The following is an 11,664-nucleotide window of genomic DNA, read 5'->3' on the forward strand; positions in this document are numbered from 1 at the left end:
AATCAAGCCCTGGTAGCAGCTTTCTGGCATGGACTCTCTGATCGGATCAAGGACGAACTGGCAACCCGCGATCTTCCTGTACAATTGTCTGATTTAATTTCCCTGTGCATCAAGTTGGACTCTCGCATCCGCGAACGCAACAATGAACGTGCTCGGAGTGAGCCACGCAGATCAAGGATGATACCTTTCGTACAGTTCCAGTCTCCACCTTCTGATGAGCCTATGCAAACAAATAGGTCCCGCCTAACTCCTGAGGAGCGGTCAAGAAGACTTCGTGAGAGACTTTGTCTTTATTGTGCGGCTGCAGGTCACCAGATTAATTCCTGCACAGTGCGTTCGGGAAAAGCCAGATCCTGACTTGTAAAGGAGGAGTCAAGTTGGGATCTTCTAGACAAGCTCCTTCTAATCAAGACCTTATCCTTCCTGTGACTTTAGAGACTTCAGTTGGGCTTCAGTCTGCATCAGCATTAGTGGACTGTGGAGCCGCAGGAAATTTCATCACCCAAGCTGCGGTAAATAAATTTTGCTTGCCTGTATGTGAACTTTCTTACCCAGTCTACATTACCGCCGTGGATGGTAGCCGAATCTCCAAGGGGAATATTTCTCACCAAACTGCACCAGTGGTTTTGGGAGTTGGGTTCCTACACTCAGAATTAATAAAGTTCTTAGTCATTCCTCAAGCCACCCAGGAGATCGTTTTGGGCATGCCCTGGCTCCAGCTACACAATCCACAGTTTGACTGGTCAACGTTACAACTTACTTCATGGGGTTCACATTGCCATCAGTCCTGTTTAGCCCAAGTTTGTCCAATCAAGTCTACTGAAGTAAAAACCCAGTCAAGTCTTCCTGCGGCTTATCAAGATTTCTCTGATGTCTTCAGTGAAAAGGCCGCGGATGTCCTGCCGCCCCATAGAGAATGGGATTGTCCCATCGATCTCCTTCCTGGCAAGAAGCCACCTAGGGGGCGTACCTACCCGTTATCTGTTCCTGAAACTGAAGCGATGAGCGACTACATCCGGGAGAATTTACAGAAGGGATTCATCCGTCCTTCATCATCACCCGCTGGTGCAGGCTTCTTCTTTGTTAAAAAGAAGGATGGAGGACTGCGTCCATGCATTGACTACCGGGGTCTCAATGACATTACCATTAAAAATAGTTATCCATTACCACTCATTACCGAATTATTTGACAGAGTTAAAGGAGCCCGCATCTTCACCAAGCTAGATCTCCGCAGTGCCTACAACCTCATCAGAATCCGGAGTGGTGACGAATGGAAGACAGCTTTTAACACTCGAGATGGTCATTACGAGTACCTGGTAATGCCATTCGGGTTGAGTAATGCCCCAGCAGTGTTCCAACACTTTGTGAACGAAATCTTCCGTGACGTTCTGTATAAATACCTCGTTGTTTATCTGGATGATATCCTCATCTTCTCCCAAGATCTTCTCTCTCATCGTCTACAAGTCCGTGAAGTCCTCCGACGTCTTCGTGAGAACCGGCTCTACGGTAAACTATCCAAGTGTACCTTTGAAGTTTCCTCTATACCCTTCCTGGGTTATATAATTTCCGGATCGGATCTCCAGATGGACCCGACAAAGTTGGAAGCCATTGCCAATTGGTCCATTCCAAATTCTCTCAAGTCTATTCAGCGGTTCCTGGGATTTGCCAACTACTATAGGAAATTTATTCGGGGATTCTCCACTCTCATCGCTCCTATTACCAACTTAACTCGGAAAGGGGCAGACCATTCCAACTGGTCAGAAGAGGCTTTAGCGGCCTTCCAGAAGATCAAGCTGGCCTTTATGTCTGCTCCAGTTCTGTCCCAGCCAGATGTAAACAGACCGTTCGAGTTGGAGGTGGATGCCTCTACAGTTGGAGTTGGAGCTGTTCTCTCCCAGAAGGGAACCGATGGGAAAATCCACCCCTGTGGATTTTAGTCTCGTAAATTCCTCCCTGCAGAAGCTAACTACTCCGTTGGAGATCAAGAACTACTGGCGATTAAGCTGGCCCTCGAGGAATGGAGGTATCTCCTGGAAGGGGCCAAACATCCGTTTAACATCTACACGGATCATAAAAATCTGCTATATTTAAAGGCAGCCCAGTGCCTTAATCCTCGCCAGTCCAGGTGGGCTATGTTTTTCTCACGTTTTAACTTTAAGCTTCATTTCCGCCCAGGTTCGCAGAATGTTAAAGCTGACGCCTTATCCCGATCTATGGAATCCGAAGAGGAAACGCCTGACTCAGTTCCACATTCCATCCTGAGTCCAGTGGTATTTGCTGCATCTCAAGTCTCCCCAGCTCCTCCTCCTGGTAAGACTTTTGTTTCCCCAGAACTCCGTCCCAAGTTGCTGTCTTGGGCCCATCAATCCAAGTTCACTGGTCATCCCGGTGTCCTGAAAACCTTCAAGTTCCTCTCTGAGACATACTGGTGGCCAAAGATGAAAGCTGACATCAAGGATTTCGTAGCATCCTGTCCTAAGTGTGTGCAGCACAAGACTCCTCGTCAGTCTCCAGCAGGTCAGTTACAACCATTGTCTATTCCTAGTCGCCCTTGGTCACACCTGTCCATGGACTTTATCTCCGACCTTCCTCCTTCTCAAGGATACAATACCATCTGGGTTGTAGTGGACAGATTTACCAAGATGGCCCATTTTGTTCCTCTCCAGGGTCTCCCTTCTGCCCCAAAACTCGCCCAAATCTTCCTACGGGAGATTTTCCGCTTACATGGTCTACCCTCAGAAATAATATCCGACCGAGGTGTACAGTTTGTAGCGAGGTTTTGGAGGGCTCTCTGTTCTGCCATGCAGGTTAAACTGAAGTTCTCGTCATCTTACCACCCTCAGACGAATGGGCAGACAGAGAGGGTAAATCAAGAACTAGAGACATTTTTAAGATTGTATGTTTCATCTTCTCAGGATGACTGGTTTGATCTGCTCCCATGGGCCGAGTTTGCCCACAACTTCCGCTACCACACTGCTACTGAGACAACTCCATTCTTTGCAGTATATGGGCAACATCCTCGTGTTCCAGACTTCCAAGAACTCCCTCACATGGATGTTCCTGCTGCCACTACTGCCCTGAGTCAGTTTTCTTCAATCTGGAGGAAGATTCACATTTCTCTCAAAAAGGCCTCCAGCCGGTATAAATACTTTGCTGATCGCAAAAGACGCGCAGTTCCTAGCCTGAAACCTGGGGACAAGGTTTGGCTGTCTACCCGGAACCTCCGTCTTAGGGTCCCGTCTATGAAATTTGCACCACGTTTCATTGGCCCCTTCCCTGTCGAAAGAGTCATCAACCCTGTGGCCTACAAGCTGAAGTTACCACCTTCTCTGCGAATACCTAATGCTTTTCATGTTTCTCTCCTCAGACCTTTAGTCCTGAATCATTTCCAAAGAGCTCTTCCAGTTGGCCCCAAAGTTCGAACTCAGCGGGGCGTGGAGTTCGAGATTGGCAAGATTCTGGATTCCCGTTGCCGGTATGGACGTCTTCAATACCTTGTCGATTGGTCCGGTTATGGCCCAGAGGAGAGAAGTTGGGTAAATTCGTTGGATGTCCATGCTCCAAGGTTGGTCCGTGTCTTCCATAACACTCATCCTTCCAAGCCACGTGGGTGTTCGGTGCCCACCCTTAAAGGGGGGGGTACTGTCAGGAATCGACTCACCAAGCTGACATCTGTCCGCCGCTGCGGACTCCGTCCTGGGTCCCTGCGTTCATCTGTCATCCGCGACTCTGCCATCAGACGCCATCCTGGGCCTGGGAGCGCTCCTGTGATAGCGGGCGTGTAGCACGCCGCGTTCCCGCTAGGCCGCGGCATGGGCGCCGCCATGACAGCCTCCAGCAGTCAGCATACGGCGGCCAATCCGGTGCTTGGCCGCACCCACTTTTCCTCACTCCACCAATGACTGTTTAACAAGGGGTATATATGAGGCTGCAGGATCAGTCTGCAGGCATCCTGAACTTTGTGTCACTCCTGCGACTCATGTGTAAGGATCTGGTTCCTGTTTCCCCCGTGTACCTGGATACCTACTTGCTGTTCCGTGTTCCTGGCTTTCTACCTGAGACTTTATACTCCTGGTTACTTTTCACAGCTCCGTGGAACTTCAAGCCCCAGCAATACCTGCATCCATCTACAGGCTTCACACTCATCACCATCTCTGTGTGCTTCAGCCTAGCAGTAGAGACTGACTCCAGGTGTGTTCCATCTCCCCACCTGTGATGCAGCTTGCTCGCTGCCAGTGCCTCATCACCTGCACTGTGGACATAGTCAGACTCCTGCCTCTGCTACCAGGTTTGCCATACAACACCATCTCTGCTGGTTCCATGTTTTAATCTGCTCTGGTTTCCATACCAGAATATTCTCTGCCAAATTATCACTCATCTGTTATCATCACTACCGGTTATTATTTCTTCAGTCACCATTCATTCTGTTACCATAGACTCTCAGCTATTACGCTGTACAATTGACATTTGCATTTCTACTGTTATTTTCTGCTGCCGTTTGTGAATCATCTGTATAATAAATATCATTGCGCTCATGCGCAGAAACATAATCCAGCCTCCTCGTTTTCTCCCATCCACCTCCACTGACCCACTAGCGCCCCCTCCGGGGACACAGACAAAACCAAGTCTGACAACCTTCAGAGAGAGCTCCACATTTTTCAGTAATTGTTCTCCTGATCTCGCTTTTATCAGGATATCGTCCAAGTACGGGATAATTGTGACACCCTGCTTGCGCAGGAGTACCATCATTTCTGCCATTACCTTGGTGAAAATTCTCGGGGCCGTGGAAAGCCCAAACGGCAACGTCAGAAATTGGTAATGACAATCCTGCACAGCGAATCTCAGGAATTCCTGATGAGGAGGGTATATGGGGACATGAAGGTATGCATCCTTTATGTCTAGTAAGACCATAAACTCCTCCCCGTCCAGACTGGAGATCACCGCTCGGAGAGATTGCATCTTGAATTTGAATCTCCTCAAATACAGGTTTAGGGATTTTAGGTTTAGAATCGGTCTGACCGAGCCGTCCGGCTTCGGGACCACGAATAGAGTTGAATAAAACCCCTTCCCCTGTTGTAACCGGGGAACCATGATAATCACTTGCTGTTGACACAGCTTTTGTATTGCCGCTGCAACTATTGTTCTCTCTGGGAGAGAAGCTGGTAAGGCCGATTTGAAAAATCGGTGTGGAAGCACGTCTTCGAACTCCAGTTTGTACCCTTGGGTCACAATTCCTAGCACCCAAGGATCCAGGTCCGACTGAACCCAGACCTGGCTGAAGAGCCGAAGACGTGCCCCCACCGGTGCGGACACACCCGCAGGGGAGCCCCAGCATCATGCGGTGGATTTGGCAGAAGCCGGAGAGGACTTTTGCTCCTGGGAACTAGCCGTAGCTGGTGTTCTTTTCCCTCTTCCTCTACCTCTGGCGAGGAAAGACGATCCACGCCCCTTTCTGAATTTATGAGACCGAAAGGACTGCATCTGGTACTGAGGCGTTTTCTTTTGCTGTGGGGGAACAAAAGGCAAAAAAGAAGACTTACCCGCGGTAGCTGTGGAAACCAGGTCCATGAGGCCATCCCCAAACACATTTCACCTTTGTAAGGCAGAGCCTCCATAAGTCTCTTGGAGTCAGCATCACCAGTCCATTGACGGGTCCACAGTGACCTCCTAGCTGAAATTGCCATTGCATTGGCCCTTGATCCCAAGAGGCCAATATCCCTCGCAGCCTACCTTAGGTATAACGCTGCGTCTTTTATATGACCCAAAGTTAACAGAACAGTATCCCTGTCGAGGGTGTCCATGTCAGATGACTAGTTATCTGCCCAAGCTGCAATAGCGCTACTCACGCATGCCGACGCAACTGCCGGTCTGAGGAGGGCTCCAGTAGTCGCATAAATTGATTTTAAAGTGGTTTGCTGCTTGCGGTCTGCAGGATCCTTTAGTGTCGCCGTGTCCGGGGACGGTAGGGCCACTTTTTTGGATAACCGCGTCAAGGCTTTATCCACCGAGGGAGAGGATTCCCACCGTAACCTGTCCTGTGAGGGGAAAGGATACGCCATAATAATTCTCTTGGGAACCTGCAGCCTCTTGTCTGGAGTTTCCCAAGCCTTTTCAAATAGAGCGTTCAGTTCATGAGATGGGGGAAACGTTACCTCACGTTTCTTCTCTTTAAACATACAGACCCTTGTGTCAGGGACAGAAGGGTCCTCTGTGATATGTAATACATCCCTTATTGCTACAATTATGTACTGAATACTCTTGGCCACCCGTGGGTGTAATCTCGCCTCATCGTAGTCGACACTGGAGTCGGAATCCGTGTCGGTATCAGTGTCTGCTATCTGGGTAAAGGGACGTTTCTGTGACCCTGATGGGTTCTGAGACACAGCAATATCCATGGATTGACTCCATGCTTGGTTCTGAGACTCAGCTTTGTCCAATCTTTTATGCAATAAAGCCACACTTGCATTCAAAACATTCCACATGTCTACCCAATCAGCAGTCGGCAGTGCCGATGCAGTCACTATCACATTTTGCTCCTCTTCCTCCCTCGAATAGCCTTCCGCCTCAGACATGTCGACACACACGTACTGACACCCCCACACACACTGAATTATAGGGGACAGACCCACAAGGAGGTCCTTTGGAGAGACAGAGAGGAAGTTTGCCAGCTCACACCCAACGTGTTAGGCGCCGAGGGTCCGCTCGTCAGTGCGGCCGGCGCCTAGCAACGGGGACGCCACTGTCGGATCGTGTTCCCCGTTGCTGGGTCTAAGTTTATATCATCACTGGTTTCCTGGCTGTGTAGCATGCAGCTGCACGGCATGTTGTAATTATCACTCATCTGTTTCCCTGGCCATGCAGCTTGTCAGCTGCATGGCATTTAATCCAATCAGCCTCCAAACAGCTGATTGGAAGACTCTCTGTTAAAAGCACTCCCAGGACTCCTCACAGACGCCGGTGATAGCTTCCTGTTTGCCTGATTCTGCTACAGAGAGAGTTCCCAGTCCCGGTCTGTTCGTTTGTTCCTGTTCTCAGTGATCCAGTACTCGGAAGTTACCATCTGTTCCTGGAGTCTGACCGAGCACCTTTAACATCTGGTGGTGTTCGTGAGTCGCGGCTCAGCCGTGTGTTGCGGCTTGTCCGCTACTATTTATTATTGTGTTTATTTTGAGTTCTGGAGCTTTGCGGAGGATTCCGCTTCCACAAGATCCACTCTGGTGTCCAGCGGTGCCGGATAGGAGTGTCGGATCCGTGGATCCTTGGTTGTCCTTTTCCCTGGCGGCTAGTCCGCACATACTTTTGATTTAGTTAAGTTAGCTTGTAACCCCTGGCTTGGTTGCTTAGTCAGAGGGCCCCTTGTTATCACCCTGTCTCGGACTTCCCCTTGTCTCCCATTAAGACCTGCGGGGGCATCGGGGTTGGGCAGACATAATCCGCCCTTCGAACGCGGCTGCCATGGGCTCAAGCAACCATAGTCTCGCAGGGGATTTCTGATAACACGGGCGAGACAACGGAGTTAGGGCGCCAGGGGTTACTAGGCTCTCCAGCTCCCACAACCTGTATTTCATTCCTGTACTCAGATCTCTGCCATAAGATCTTCTCCAGTCTGGAGTACAGGAATCGTAACATTATCACCGGCCAGACAAAAGAAAAAATTTCTACAGGAGTTAATTTTTTCACTTATCCAGTAGGGAGAATTTTGTCGGCCTCATGAATCTCACCGGTGTTGGGCCAAATCCTGGCCAGTTTTTGGTTAGTCAGATTCAGGAACTTACCCAGATGGTTCAGGATCTGTCCCTCCGGGTGAGCTCACAGGAAGATCTGTTACGGACTTCCCCGAGGGTCATCCCTGAACCAAAAATGCATCTGCCTGACCGTTTTTCTGGGGATAGAAAACAGTTTTTTAATTTTAAAGAGTCTTGTAAACTGTATTTTCGTTTAAGACCAGTTTCCTCAGGTACGGAGGCTCAGCGGGTTGGAATTATAATTTCTCTGCTTCAGGGGGATCCTCAGACCTGGGCTTTTGGTTTAAAGACAGACGATCCAGCCTTATCGTCTGTAGACGCTTTTTTGAAATCTTTAGGGCTATTGTATGACGACCCTGATAGAGAGGCATCCGCAGAAAGTCAGTTGCGTGCTCTAAGACAGGGTAGGAATCCTGCAGAGAATTATTGTACGGAGTTTCGCCGTTGGTCGAACGACTGTGGCTGGAATGATCCTGCCCTGCGCAGTCAGTTTCGCCTCGGCTTATCTGAATCTATAAAAGACAGCCTCCTTCAGTATCCCGCTCCTGAGAACCTTGATAAACTCATGGAGCTCTCTATTAAAATAGATCGTCGGCTCAGAGAGCGGAGGACTGAGAAAGGGGCATCTGTAGTTTCTTTTCCCTGTGTTTCTTCCGTTCCGATAGACATGGAGGAGCCTATGCAGATTGGTCTCTCCAAATTGTCTCCGGAAGAAAGAACCAGGAGGCAAAATTCTGGTCTGTGTTTGTACTGCGGAGGTAAGGGACATTTTGCCCGTAGTTGCCCAAACAAGTCGGGAAACTTCCTGACCAAGTGAATAGTGAGGGGGTTCACTTTGGTCTACAGCTCATCTCCTCAAATAATTCACTATTGGTTCCTGCTAAAGTTTCTTATGACAGCCTCTGTTCCTCGGTCTCTGCTTTTGTGGACAGTGGAGCTGCAGGAAACTTTATGGACTTAACATGGGCCAAGGCCTTAGGTATTCCTCAGTTAACCTTAAGTAGGTGTATCACCATGCATGGTTTAGATGGGAGTCCCTTATCCAATGGGGTTATTTCTCTATGTACACCTCCTGTTTTGCTCTCGGTGGGAGCTCTACATTCTGAAAAGATTGAGTTTTTTCTTACCCATTGTCCAGCAGTTCCTGTGGTTCTGGGTCACCCTTGGCTGGCCTTTCATAATCCCATCATAGATTGGCAGTCTGGGGAGATTCTACAATGGAGTACCATCTGTGATAAAGAATGTATTACACTTCCTATCCGAGTAGCTACTGCCAGGTCCGCACATATTCCTGGAGAGTACCAAGATTTTTTGGATGTGTTTTCCAAGGGCAATGCGGATATTTTGCCTCCCCATAGGCCTTATGATTGTACCATTGAGTTAATTCCTGGTGCCACGTTGCCTAAAGGAAGGTTATATGCATTGTCTGGTCCTGAAACTGTGGCCATGAATGAGTATGTGAAAGAAAGTCTTGAGAAAGGGTTTATCAGGCCATCTAAATCCCCTTTAAGTGCAGGTTTTTTCTTCGTAGAGAAGAAGGATGGTTCCCTCAGACCCTGCATTGACTTTCGAGCCCTGAATAAAATCTCAGTAAAGAATACTTACCCTCTGCCTCTGATCTCTGTCCTCTTTGATCAGCTACGTTCGGCTGTTATTTTTTCTAAGATTGACCTGAGAGGAGCATATAATCTCATTAGAATCAGATCGGGGGATGAGTGGAAAACGGCATTCAGTACTCAATCAGGTCACTATGAGTATCTGGTCATGCCTTTCGGCCTATCTAACGCTCCGGCAGTCTTTCAGGATCTCATTAATAATGTGCTCCGTGAGTTTCTGGGAAGATTCGTTGTGGTCTATTTAGACGACATTTTGATTTTTTCTGACTCTATAGAACAACATGTTACCCAGGTGCGTCAGGTACTTAAGAAATTACGTGAAAATCACTTGTATGCCAAACCGGAGAAGTGTGAATTTCACGTCACGGAGGTATCCTTTTTAGGGTACATTATTTCCCCTCGGGGATTCCGAATGGAACCTAAGAAGCTCCAAGCCATCCTGAGTTGGGCGCAACCCACCAACTTAAAAGCAATTCAGCGCTTTTTAGGGTTTGCGAACTACTACAGAAGGTTTATTCACTCTTTCTCTGACATAGTTGCTCCCATTGTGGCACTCACTAAGAAGGGAGCAGATCCTACCAATTGGTCATGTGAAGCTAAAGTATCTTTTCAGGCCTTGAAACAAGCCTTTGTCTCAGCCCCTGTCCTTAGACATCCCAACCCAGAATTGCCTTTCATCGTTGAGGTAGATGCCTCGGAGGTTGGTGTAGGGGCTATCCTTTCTCAGAAGGATCCAGATTCCCTTGAGTTACATCCTTGTGCATTTATGTCCAGGAAATTCTCATCTGCTGAATCCAACTACGATGTTGGTAATCGGGAGTTGCTGGCTATTAAATGGGCTTTTGAGGAGTGGAGACATTGGCTTGAAGGAGCGACCCATACCATTTCTGTTTTGACAGATCACAAAAATCTTCAATACATTGAATCAGCTAAGCGACTGAATGCCCGACAGGCTCGTTGGGCTTTATTTTTCACTCGTTTCAAATTCATTATCACCTTCAGACCTGGTTCCAAGAATACCAAGGCAGATGCCCTCTCACGCAGTTTTCTTCCCGCTCAAGACAACAGTCCTGTTACTCTCATACTTCCGCCTTCAGTCATTCAGGCAGGTCTCACACAGGATGTTTTTTCTCAATTGAAGCTGCTTCAACATCAAGCTCCGGGAAATACTCCTGCTGGTCGTCTTTTTGTTCCTGAGTTTTTGAGAGCAACTGTTTTGGAGGAATTTCATGATAGCAAAGTTGCAGGGCATCTGGGAGTCGCTAAAACTTTCGAATTGGTATCCCGCTCAGTGTGGTGGCCTGGTCTTTCTAAAGACATTAAAGAGTTTGTTTTTTCGTGTCAGGTCTGTGCACAGCATAAAGTTCCCCGTTCTTTGCCTATTGGTCAACTTATGCCATTGAATGTTCCTCTTAGACCATGGTCGCATATCTCCATGGATTTTGTGGTGGATCTCCCTCTGTCAGCTGGATGCACAGTCATATGGGTGGTAGTGGACCGTTTTAGTAAGATGGCTCATTTTATTGGTCTTCCCCGATTGCCATCTGCCCAGGGATTGGCAGTCTTGTTCCTCCGTCATGTTTTCAGACTCCATGGGTTACCCACTGATATTGTTTCTGACAGGGGTCCACAATTCATTGCACAGTTTTGGAAGTCTTTTTGTGCTTCGTTAAAAATGAAATTATCATTAACCTCCGGTTATCATCCACAATCAAATGGACAGACTGAGCGAGTGAACCAATCCTTAAAACAATATTTGCGTTTGTACTCGGCCAAACTCCAAAATGACTGGTCTGAGTTTCTTCCATTGGCAGAGTTTGCTTATAATAATGCCTGTCATTCCTCCACCAATGTGTCTCCATTTTTTGCAGTTTTTGGTTTCCACCCCAGAGCTAATTCATTTTTCCAACATTCCTCTGTCTCCTCTCTGGCCCTGACCTCTCATCTTAAACTTATTTGGAAAAAAGTGCACATAGCTCTCAGAAAAGCAGCTTTCAAGGAAAAAGATTTTTCGGACAGGTTCCGGCGGCCGTGCACTTTTAGAGTAGGAGACAGGGTGTGGCTGTCGACTCGCAATATCAAACTTCGACAAACCTCAGCCAGATTGGGTCCTAGATTTATTGGACCATTTCTCATTATCAAAAAAGTCAATCCAGTTGCTTTCCGGTTACAGCTACCAAAAACGTTACGAATCGGAAATACCTTCCATTGCTCTTTGCTCAAACCATATGTTTCATCTAGCAGATTTCCTCGTAAAAAACCTCAGGGGAGATCACCTGTTAATGTACAGGGTCAGCAGGAGT

The sequence above is a fragment of the Pseudophryne corroboree genome, chromosome 2 (genome assembly GCF_028390025.1).
Source record: "Pseudophryne corroboree isolate aPseCor3 chromosome 2, aPseCor3.hap2, whole genome shotgun sequence".
NCBI lineage: Eukaryota > Metazoa > Chordata > Amphibia > Anura > Myobatrachidae > Pseudophryne > Pseudophryne corroboree.